The sequence below is a fragment of the Dreissena polymorpha genome, chromosome 8 (assembly GCF_020536995.1).
Source record: "Dreissena polymorpha isolate Duluth1 chromosome 8, UMN_Dpol_1.0, whole genome shotgun sequence".
Classification (NCBI taxonomy): domain Eukaryota; kingdom Metazoa; phylum Mollusca; class Bivalvia; order Myida; family Dreissenidae; genus Dreissena; species Dreissena polymorpha.
The window spans coordinates 67,379,206-67,392,170 of record NC_068362.1 but is presented as its reverse complement, the minus strand read 5'-3'; the positions used below and the strand labels follow the sequence as shown (position 1 = coordinate 67,392,170).

General features: G+C 34.4%; 1 protein-coding gene and 1 long non-coding RNA gene across 2 annotated transcripts in view; one reads left to right on the top strand and one right to left on the bottom strand.

The window, feature by feature from the left end:
* LOC127840601 (uncharacterized) overlaps positions 1–10,329 on the bottom strand; it is a 28,164-nt gene extending 17,835 nt beyond the window's left edge. Inside the window, exons 1-2 of the mRNA XM_052369009.1 lie at positions 10,304–10,329; positions 7,556–7,606 (exon numbers count right to left, since the gene is read on the bottom strand). The gene's annotated coding sequence lies outside the window, so the exon portion shown is untranslated. The remainder of the gene's footprint in view (positions 1–7,555; positions 7,607–10,303) is intronic.
* Positions 10,330–10,644: 315 nt separating this feature from the next.
* Positions 10,645–12,538, top strand: LOC127841530 (uncharacterized). Its single transcript, XR_008031054.1, has 2 exons — positions 10,645–10,792; positions 11,726–12,538. It is a non-coding gene; the product is annotated as an uncharacterized LOC127841530 (long non-coding RNA).
* The last annotated feature ends 427 nt before the right edge of the window (positions 12,539–12,965 follow it).

The following is a 12,965-nucleotide window of genomic DNA, read 5'->3' as shown; positions in this document are numbered from 1 at the left end:
ATTGTCAAAGGCCAATGCGCATTGGAAGTTTCAAGCCAATTTTGATAGGGGACATCTACAGTCCAAGGCCAATGCGCATGGTATGTATCAAGCCAATCGGTCAATTTGTTGAAGAGTAATTGATCGGAAACAATTTTCATACTGACCTTGACCTTTGACATAGTGACTCCAATTTCAATAGGGGTCATTTACTGTACAAGGCAAATGCACATGTGAAGTATAAATCGGTCGATTCGTTGACGAGTTATTGATCGGAAACGATTTTCACACTTAGTCTGATAGTAACCTTGACCTTTGACATAGTGACTTCAATTTCTATATGGGTCATCTTCTCTCAAAGGCTAGTGCCCATGTTAAGTATCAAGCTAATCGGTAAATTCGTTGACGAGTTATTGATCGGAAAAGATTTTCACACTTAGTCTGATAGTGACCTTAACCTTTGACATAGTGACCCCAGTTTCTGTAGTGGTCATCTACTGTCCAAGGCCAGTGCACATTTACAGTATCAAGCTAATCGGTCAATTCGTTGACGAGTTATTGATTGGAATGTTTTTTCACACTAACTGTGATAGTGACCTTGACCTTTGACATAATGACCTCAATATACATATAAAGGGGTCATCTACTGTCCAAGGCCAATGTACATGTGAAGTATCAAGCTAATCGGTCCATCGTTGACGAGTTATTGATCGGAAAAGATTTTCACAATTAGTGTAATAGTGACCTTGACGTTTGACCTAGTGACCCCAATTTCCATAGGGAACATCTACTGCCCAAGGCCAATGCACAAGTGAAGTATCAAGTCAATTCGATGACGAGTTATTGATCGCAAACGATTTTCACACTTTGTGTGATAGTGACCTTGACCTTTGACCTTGTGACCCCAATTTTGATAGGTGTCATCTATTGTCGAAGGCCAAAGCACATGTGAAGTATCAAGCCAATCGGTCAAATGGTTGACGATTTATTGATCGGAAACGACTTTCACACTAATTGTGCTAGAAACTTTGACCTTTGACATAGAGACCTCAATATATGTAGGGGTCATCTACTGTCCAATACCAATGCACATGTGAAGTATCAAGCAAATCGGTCGATTCTTTGACGAGTTATTGATCGGAAACGATTTTCACACTTAGTGTGATAGTTACCTTGACCTAGTGACCCAATTTCAATAGGGGTCATCTGCTGTCGAAGGCCAAGGCACATGTGAAGTATCAAGCCAATCGGTCAAATGGTTGACGAGTTATTGATCGGACACGATTTTTACACTAAGTGTGATAGTGACCTTGACCTAGTGATCCAAATTCAAACGGGGTCATCTACTGTGCAAGGCCAATGCACATGTGAAGTATCAAGCCAATCGGTCAACTCGTTCACGAGTCTTTGATCGGAAACGATTTTAACACTTAGTGTGATAGTGACCTTGACCTTTGACCTAGTGACACCTACTTCATCTACTGTAAAACTGTAGGGGTCATCTTCTGTAAAATGCCAATGCACTTGTGAAGTTCTTAGCCAATGGGTCAATTTGTTAAAGAGTTATTGATCTGAATATATTTTCAAATTTAGTATGATAGTGACCTTAACCTTTGACCTAGTGACCCCAATATCAAAAGGGGTCATCTTATGTCCAAGGCCAATGCACATGTGATGTATGAAGCCAATCAGTCAATTCGTTGACGAGTTATTGATCGGAAACGAACTGGTCTACCGACATTTCAGACTGGTCTACCGACAATATACCGACGGGCAGCCATCAAAACAATATATCCCTTTTTCTTCGAAACAGGGCATAATTAAAATATTAACGTTATAATTGTGAAGGGCTAAGTTATTAACAAACACAAAGGTAGTTTTTAATTAAAAAAAAATAAAGGAGCAGTATTACACTAAGAAGCAATGACCACGCCCAAGAAACGAATTATCAAAGGGACTATGTAATTTTAATATAAATTACTGTACTTTACTAGTCGAAATATGTGATTCGTCAGTAAACGATTTTTCTAGAAACGCAATAACGTTTACGTTTTGTATATCAGTATGATTTTTGAATGTAAGTAATTATAAAACAAGAGATGTCATAAGACAGCGCGCTCGACTTTTCGAGTGCTTCACAGTAAGCCATCATAGGAAAATTGTTCATATTCAATAAGGTCAAGGTAATATAGTCATATTCTAACTGGAAGATGACCATAATTGAAACATATTGATCGCTAATGTTTTTAAAAAGTGGTTCATTATAGACGATTCTGAATTCATGTATATTTTCCACAATCTATTGAACATGTGTAAAGAAATAAAACAAACTAATAAGATTATATTTAAGAAATACTAATTTTATAATGGTTTGTTTTCCACAATCTATTGAACATTTGTAAAAACATAAAACAAACTGATAAGATTATATTTAAGAATAATATATTTTATCATGGTTTGTTGTCGAATAACCTACAGTAAGGAGTATAGATCTATGCGTAGGAATTAAAACACGAGTGCGAAGCACGAGTGATTTAATTACACGCATCTATACTCTTTACTGTGTGTTATTCGTCAGCAAACCATCATAGAAAAATATTATTTCGATTATAACACGATTTTGATTGATTTGGTTCAAGCTTTTGGACGTGAACTATATCTTTCAATACTCCGCCCTTCTAAGTACAATGTTCACTATTTAGTGACGTCATATAATTGTACAAACATATGACGTTGTTTTCATTCATAAATATTTTGCAAATGACGTCACTTTCAATGAGAACAAAAATCGTAGAAACAAAATGACGTCACGTGTATTGATGCTACTGAAAAGATGACATGCTATAAATGTTTTTTTAATTACGTTTCCTAACAAATAACATTCTTTGTAGGCGTGGTTATGCCACTTATCACCAAATATACAATTTGTTGTTTCATTACATTTATATTCATGCTTCATTTATAACATTTATTTAAGAGCGGGTTTAAGCACGTGCATTTTACCGAATTATTTTATTTATTTATTCGGAACTTTTTTTTGAAACATTAAGCTCCGCCCATAATTATTGCAGAATAACTCACACTTGATTTCCTTCTTTGTCTATAGAAAACAAGTCGCGCGTAGTGTTAGTATTCAAGTTTGATAGCAATAGCTTGGGTGGGATGGTTGGACGGTCTTTCAAAAATAAAATAATAAAAATAAATATGTGTGTTTTTTTACCATGTTTAAAAAAATCTTTTTGTGTGTTGGGGGGGGGGGGGTGGAGAGGGGGAATAATGTGGGGGTGTGGTCATTTATTAGATGATATTTCAAAAAGAAGAAGAAACAAAAGGAAACAAAAAAATTCGGGTTTGGGAGTTGGGGCGTGGGGGATGGTTTGGGTGGAGTCTATAGTTGTATGCCAGGTAAGTGTTGTTTTGTCGAAGTATGAATCAAAATCCTATCCTAAATAAAGAAGTTATGGCAATTTAAGCAAAATTTATTTATTTGACCTTAAGATTCCAGGTCATTCAAAGGTCAATGTCAATTTTAACTTGCCAGGTACAGTACCCTCATGATAGTTAGAAAGTATTTGAAGTTTGAAAGCAATAGCCTTGATACTTTAGAAGTAAAGTGCAACTTAACACAAAATTTAACAAAATAATCAAAGTTACTAAGTCAAAAAGGGGCCATAATTCCGTCAAAATGCTAACCAGAGTTATGCAACTTGTCCTTTACAGTCCCCTTATGATAGTTAGAGAGTGTTCCCAGTCTGAAAGCAACAGCTATGATACTTAAGGAGTACCATGGACCAAAACACAAAACTTAACCAAATTTTCAATTTTCAAGTATAAAAGGGACCATAATTCTGTCAAAATGCCAGTCATAGTTTAACTTTAACTGCACAGTCCCCTTTTGATAGTTAATAAGTGTTGCGAATATGAAAGCAATAGCTTTGATACTTTAGGAATAAAGTGGACCCAAACACAAAACCTAACAAAATTTTCAATTTTCTAAGTATACACAGCCACAGGGACAATGATACAAAAATAATGCTGACAGAGTTATGCACCTTGACCTACACAATTGTCTTGTTGCCATAAAGAAGTATTCCAAGTTTGCGTTCATTATCTTTGATAGTGTTAAAGATATTTGACTTTATAAAAAACTTCAACCAACGCCGATGCCGACGCCGGGGCGAGTAGTATAGCTCTCATTTTTCTTCGGAAAGTCGAGCTAAAATCGACTTCCGTAAAAATTAAAAAATTGTATAGAGACCTTCGTGTTCAATAAAGTAATTTTATGCCCCACGCTTCAGGAGAAGTCTTTTGCAGAAGAAATAAACGGATGCGCGCACACACACGTCACGTCACGGACAGACGAACGACGGACGTCACGCAATCATGTTTTGCTCAAGTGAGTCAATAAACCCGATAGATTTTTAGGTTTCAGAAACTATTTTATTTGTCTATGTTTTCCCGATATAATTAAAGTAATAATGGTGACCTCTAAGGCGAGGTCAATTGGACCCCAAGCTCATAAGTTTGACCTAATTTGTAGAGGAAATCTACACACTGATTCTAACCAAACAACAAAGCCTCGGGATTTTCGCTTTCAGACAAGGTTTCCTTATGGTTTTCCTTAAAAATGTATATGCAAGACTATGACCACTAAAAGCATAACTTGCGCAAACTTTGAGAACCAAAATACGATTCGCTATACCAAATATTTAAAATCTGGGCCTTCGGGTTAGAAAGGAAAAGATTAAAGAAAAAACAATTTGGGAGCCCCATGCCATAATTAATAAACGGGTCGAAAACATTTCGACACTTTTAATATAGGGCAATCCAATTAAGATTTCAGAGAAATTTCGTTCTGAACAAAAAAGGTTCATGGACACAGTTGCACACGGACGAAAGGACGAACGGACAACGGACATCGGACAATGTTTCCCGATAGCTAACCAACAGAACGGCTCGGGTGAGGTAATATATTAAAGCAAGCGGTATTGTTCACATGAACTATTCATCCCCTAATTGGTATGATATACATTGTTCTTACAAAAAACATGGTACAGCAATTAAACTCACCTTTAATCATTTTGCATATAGGACCATGCAAGACGTATTTCCGTTAAGTTTCGTTCTGGACAAAAGAAGGTTCATGGACACAGTTGCACAAGGACGCAAAGACGAACGACATCGATGCTACCCGATATCTCAACAACAGAACGGTATGCTCGAGTGAGGTAATGTATTAAAGCAGGATATTTTGTTCTCATGCACTTTTGTTTTCATTCACATTTCCGTATTAGTATGATATATATTTGACAAGACTTTCAACATTTTAACTTATTATAAATAATGGTGCGATAACTGGTATATGTAAGCTAATAACGCACAACTAAATCCCAATTAAACACAAGCTTTTGAGGAGGAGAAAAGTTTCTTGTTTTCTATTTTAAGAAACAGGGACGTTGTTCTTGATATAACTTTTATCAAAAAAAATCACAAGCTAGGTATACATGTATGTGGTATTAAAAAAGTGTCGACACAACACCCCATTTCATATTCAAGTTATTATGCAGAAATCTGTTTTTTTATATTATGAGTTGCCTACATGTAAAAAAATGACCTTAAGCCGAGTAGTCCCAAAAGAAGTATGTTGCTTGTCCTGAAAATACGCAACCGACATGCACAATTTGAGTGAATAGTTATCCAACTGCAAGTTTTGAACTGGAAACCAATTTCTATAGTTTTGGAACAGTAAGATTGACATTTGAAAACAAATCCAAAATGTCCACAGCTATGTCTCCAGTCATGCTTTCTACATCATATGAGTGAACAATGCTTATGTTATAGACAGGAGACAACCTATTTGTTTTTGTTTACTATATTTAGTAACAGTGATCTCGACCTTGACATTTCTGGACTACACTCGCTGCAATCCTATGCTAGGTTCTACTTACAAATTATACGCCATACATTATCTTTATCCAAAGTCTATTTATGAAGCAGAAACTGTTTTCAATGATCGCCACCTTGGCCTGGACCTTGACCCCACCTGCCCTTGCTGAAATCCTAAACGATACATCCATAGAAGCTTGCTTTATGCAAGATTTCATCAAGATAAACAATGTAAATAAAAAGTGTACAACGTGTAACGTCGCCGTAACGCCCGAAAAGCTGCAAGCCCGCGCTATTTCCGTTAATATGATATCCAGATTTTTTTTCAAATTCATTAAATTTGATTAATATGAATGTATTTCAATGAAGTCTACCGTATCTTCAATAAATAAATAGTATTAAAGTTGCATATCGACGATTCTTTCCATTAATATAGACATGTAGTTAGAAAATACAGAGTCTTTTATAGGTATGTATCTTCTAGTAAAAATGTCGTATTGATTCTTTTTTAAAGAAACAAGAGCTGTCTACATCGGAAGAGATATGCCCCCGAACAACGCTTTGTCGAAACCTAAACGCAGATTTCGAAACCTTAACGCGGACCCTAAGTTCAAGGTCAAGTTCAAAGAGGTAAAAGAATTTGTGCGTATGGAAAGGCCTTGTCCATATACACATGCATACCAGATGATGTAGGTTACATCTGAAGCGACATAGAAGCTATGAGCATTTTTCGAAACCTAAACGCATAAGTGTGACGGACAGACAGACGTACAGACTTACAGACAGAGCGACGGACAGTGCGATCACTTTATGCCCACCTTCGGGGCATAAACATGCATACTATGCATTTTGTTTTGCCCATCACGCCGCTAGTCTAATTCGAAATCAGTATTCACAAATCAACTACTTCCGATGGTATTTTCGAAACGGTTGATTATTCCAACCTTTTGCTCCTGCTGACATCAGTGGCTAATTGTATAAATATGGAAAACACTTATCCAGCGGATAAAACTGTTGGTTATCTACAATTTTATGATATCTGTTTTGGTTTGCGAGTTTTATAAACAAATATATATCCGAACATGTGCAAGTTTTGGTTCCGTTTTGGATACGATTTAGCAAAGGTATTTGAAACAGAATCGGTTATCTTTATCCGAATTTTGGATTGGCACAAGTTATTCGTATTAACACAATTGATCTCTGATGATCAAAGTTCGGAATGTTGGTCACACTTTCACATAATATCGTCAGCATTGAAAAAAGCATTCCGTATAACTCGTAAATAAATGCCCCTCAATCAAACATTCAGCATGTATGGTTGCCTACAACCATTGAATCTCCTTTTATGACAAAGAGGAAGTTGTTAACGGCATACGGACGACCGAGGGGTATTAAAGGTATCACATGAAAATCTATCATCAACAACCAAGGTGAAAAAGCAAGAATTAACGTTTACTCCTTCACGTTTATGGAGGCTCGGTTTAATTTCAATACAACCTCATTCGTACTTCACGTTTATGTAGGCTCGGTTTAATTTCAATACAACCTCATTCGTACATCATTTTAGAATTGCAATTTACATTGTTAATATGAATTAAGTCCACTTGTGAAATCTGACAATATATGAAGTAATGTGAATGTTCATTTTTTAATGAAGCGAGTCACAAATTAAACTACGTTAAATACTCACGACTTGACTTGCTAGGAACAGGCGCACAGCTGAGCGCCATTGGTGGTCTATCTGGAAGAATATATTAACCTACATTTAATAACAAACATCAAACAACAAAAAGAAAGACTAACCATATGTAACAAAGAAGCGTTTACAATTCGAAAAAACTACAATAACAAGAAGGATATAGTTAATTTTAATACATATCTGAAACGAAATAATTTTATATGGACAAGAATACAATCGTAGAGGCTCTATAAGGCGAATAAACTTACGAAAAATAAATTGATAAAGACTGGTAAACGCCTATTAAATATGAATTTTTGTTACTATTGTTTGGCAACAGGTTTAACATTCTTCGAATTTGTGGGGAAAAAAGACATCGTACCGAGGAAAGATCGTTAATCGTAGTAGTAAATATGTTGTCCGTCACGGATTCGATCCCAGCTGTGGGAGCGTTAATTAGATCTCCCTAAAGACACCGAGAGGGTTTCAATAAGCGTTAAAAACAATAATTATTTCAGTTGTATAACGCGACGACTGCCTAGGGAGTATGGACTTTTCTAAGATATAACTTATTTTCTTACATAAGAAACGATGCACTTCAAAAATGCATTTAACAAGTCTCGGGGCTCCGGAGTTATATTGCATTTTATATTTTAATAATGAAAATCATTGAAAACAACCTCGTTGAATATCACTGAAGTTGAGCTACCTGACAATAAGAGCTAGTCCGACATATAAGGTAACTCATTACACTATAATTTCAAAACTGCGTTTTGAAAACTATTCAAACATTTACCAAGGCTATGTTTTTATTTGTCGCAAGTTTTATTTCAAACAATCTCAATAAGATAATGTTTTAATTTTGGTATTGCTTAGCCCATTAAAAGCCAACATTGCATGTATGTGTTTGTCATGTAACATATACGGGGAGCAAAATAATATAGATATGAAACGAAAGCATAATAGGTTTGGTGAATTCAGTCTTTACACATACAATACAGAAAAAACGTCAATTCAGCAACTACCTATATAACGATAAAGCTTACGTGTATTTTTAATTTTTCATTTTATAATTACTGTGCGATGTCTTAAACATATTTGCTTCTTCTGTGTTTATTTCCGAGCATGGTTATACTAAACTAAACACAACTTCGGACCGCAGCACTATACAACTAAAATACTGAGGCGATATTAATTAATTTAAGGTATTGGTTTTTTTTAAAAAGTGCTTTAATTTCCTTACATTATTAAAACTAAAGAATTATATACCTTTAAATCATCCTAAAATGATCACAATAGAAATAAGAAACGTGTTACCTTATACAGTCCACTTAACTGAAGTATTAGATGACCTGTTACGAAATGTCTACAACCAAATGTAGTTTAGAAAATAATGTGTATTAAAATAGATTACCGGAGTATTATTTGCGTTTACATTTTATTAAAAACAAGCAAATTCGTTGAATTGATATCCCCCGCCAATATACTTCTAAACACAAAAGTTTTCTGGACGGATAGACAATGCCAACGTGCATCATCCTCTATTCCATATATATACTCATACCAAGTTTCAATGAAATCCGTCAAAGCACATCCAAGATATGGCTCCAGACACACACAAAAGCATTTTTTCAAGATACAAAGGGCAATAACTCTGTTATTATCCGATGGTGTACAATGCCATTTGGTGTGCATCATCCTCTTATCCATATATATACTCATACCAAGTTTCAATGAAATCCGCCAAAGCACTTCTAAGATATTGCTCCGGACAAAAAAACATTTTTACAAGATACAAAAGGCCATAACTCAGTTATTAACAGATGGTGTACAATGCCATTTGGCGTGCATCATCCTCTTAATCATATATATAAATACTCGTACCAAGTTTCAATCAAATACGCCAAAGCACTTCCAAGATATGGCTCCGGACACAAAAGTGCCGGACGGACGGACGGAAAGACGGACGGAAGGACGGACAACACCAAAACAATATCTCTCCGCCTATGGCGGGGGATACTATAACCATTTGCTGTTGACAACATTTTTACTTAACATCAACATATTTTAAATTAAAAAAATTATCTCGTGAAATATATGCTTAAGGGGTGATTAAATTTAAGTACTGAAACAGCACAATTCAGACACTTTCTGTGTACACATTTAACCATCGAACATTTTGTCATGAAATAAATCGTCAAGGCCCTTTTCAAGTCTCATCATTCTTTTAGTCAAGAATAATCCCTAGACTATGGTGATTGGCAAATACTACAAACAAATATATTATGAATGTCAAGTTTATCTTTTTGTTAAAAGCAACAACTTTTAACTTGTTAAATAGCAATCAGATTGAGTTAAACCGCCCTCTCGGTAATTCACATGCAACGTATACGGAAAACGAAAGTACCGGGATTCCAAAATCGAAAGTAGAAAATATTTTTCTTTACAGATAATTACAATCGGGTTACTCTCATTAATATCACTGATATAATAAATGAACACAAACTGTTTTCAAACACAAACAGCTTAACGAACCATGCACGTATAATTAAAATTTAATAAACACTTTAAAATCTTTAAATCGAAAGTTGATTTACCCTTCACTGTTCATATTTATTAATATAAGGTTTGTATTGATGGACTGTTTTAATTATATAAGCTGAACATTAACGGGTTATTTATCAGTTTCTTTTTTACTCATCTGAATACTTCTAAATAAGTTTAACCAAGCGGCACACTACATAAAATGAAAATTAATACCAAGTCTGTGTATTCCTCTTTCGATTCAATCGTGATACATCGGCTATCTCGGATTCCTCCGTAAGATAGGCCTCGTGGCTAACGGTCGCCATATTGCCTTGTATTACTACTTTACTACCCAAAAGGTTGTCAGTCTATTGTTATGAGGCTATATACATGCGCGTTGAACTAGCGCTAAACTTTTTACCGAAACTTTGATATTAAGAGCACTATTAACGTTCATTTGTGTTGCAATTTGACCTGTTATCCAAGTGATTTACTTTTCCATTATTATTTAATCACCCTATCAACCAATTTTTAAGATGAAATTACGGTGTTTACAAAACGAACCAAACCGAAAGTGAAACTGGATGCATTTCGTTTCGCGATGTAAACATTAAATATTTGTTCAGTTTGAGGAAGCGAATCGATAATAGACGTTGGAATATGTATGCAATACAGACTATCATTGCCGATTGTAGTACTGGCTAAAAATACCTTTTATGACAGGTCATGTATAGAACGTTAATCAAATAGTGACCATAAATCACTACAAATGTCTGGGTTGTTCATTAACCCATTTATGCCCAGTGGACTCTCCCATCCTTCTAAATTGGATCAATTTGTTTCCAAAAGTAGGGGTGTCTGGTATATTTATTTCTATATTTAGAATATTTCTTACAGAAGTTTCTTTAAGCAAACAGCGCAGACCCAGATGAGACACCGCATTATGCGGCGTCTCATCTGGGTCTACGCTGTTTGCAATGTCCTTTTTTTCAGGACGCTAGGCATGAATGGGTTAATATTTCACGTTTCTGATCTAATTGCCTGTATCTAGTTGTAATTACCATGATATTGATAAAATTAAAACGATTTTTTCATAAATTAACATTACATGTTTTATTTTTATCATTTAGGGAATATATAATTGTATCATTATCATCATTAAATATTCTGAAAATGATCTAAATTATCATGATTACTTTAAAGTAGAATTTTTAAATTTTACTCATTATTTTTAATGAATTTGCACATTTGCTTGATTCAAAATAAAATGTAATAATAAGGGTTTCAGTTGTTAGTTTTAACCCATTTTTAGTTCGATTAAATTTAAAGTACTAACTACGTACATGTATGTGAAATGCTCTTGAGTTCGTTTCCTGGGCCTAGAACCAGTACTTGGGTGTCTCTTGGAGATTTCTTAAGAATGCTCCCACACTGGGGATCAAACCAGTGACCTCCAGATCATTAGGTGGACACCACATCCATTACACATCAGCGACCTTTAATTAGTAAATTACTTTAGTATTGCAGCATTATACAATGTAATGTTGCTACATATTTTTGGAAAATGATTAATGTGCAGTACTAAATAAATCTAAATGCATACAATTTTAATTGTGTATATTGTGTGATTATTAGTTACAAATTCCCTTTTTACAGGTATACTGGATTATGAAAGACTGATAAACATAAAATTGACAACTCATCTCCCCAACGATACTTTGTGTGGCTCATTCTCAGAACAAACCCATAGTCAGTGAGAAAACTACAGTGTAAAAAGACCACTTGTTTGTGACAATTATGGCTGACCAAGCAAATGTTATCATTTAAAATAAAGAAAACTTCCAGTTCAATATACATTTTATACCAATTATGACATTGGCCAACACAGAAAACAATTATAAGGTTGATTTTCCCAAAATTGACTGTTACAATTGGATACTGTTTTAAGCTTCACTCTACTTTGTCTGAAAATAAAAGTCCTAAATGATGTAATAGAAACATACATATTTAATTTTTAGTTTTACAAGGATATATATATACATACATATATATTATAATATCTTTTTATCAATGGTCAATCAATTTAAGTTTAACTAATATATACATACACATTTTATACATGTGTATGCTTTGATTTTTTTCTATTGAAGCCAAATTAATATCCCATTAGATAGATAGATAATATCACAGCAGTATTCCTATTTTGTCTGCAAGTACTGCAGAAATCATGGATTATTATTTTACTGAGTCAGTCTTAATCTTTATATTATAACTGTTAAAACAGATTAAGATGTGCATTATACAACTGAGGATGCATCAAGATTAAAAAATGGTACATGTATAAATTAATAAACAATCAATAACAATCAGAAACTGTGCATTTTTTTCAGTATTGTGTGAAAGGATTTGAAGTAATGATGTGTTTTTGAAATATGATTTATGTGAATTTGAATAAATATATAAAATTTAGTGATTTTCTCAGACAAAAACTGTTAATTACATACTAAAGTATTCAGAATGTATTATTGTAATATTCATTCGAATTTTTTAGTACAAAAAGCACTTTTCCCTGGCATTTGTATTTATAGTAATTGCATATTTTATCATTCTGACAGCATTTATAAACTGTGTTCATGCAAGCATGAACACGGTTTCATTTTTTGAGTATTTAAACAAGAGGGCTATGATGGCTGTGTATCACTCCACTGCTGAAAAAAAAGGCTGAAACAAATTTCTCTGCATGTGCAAATACTTAAATATAGGCCCTATTTAAGCACATGTACACTTTTGTGACCTTCTGGGCTGGGTCAAATTTAACCCCAGGGGCATAATTTGAGAAAACTTTGTAGAGGACTACTATATCTCACTACATACAAAATGTGGTAGCCCTAGGTCC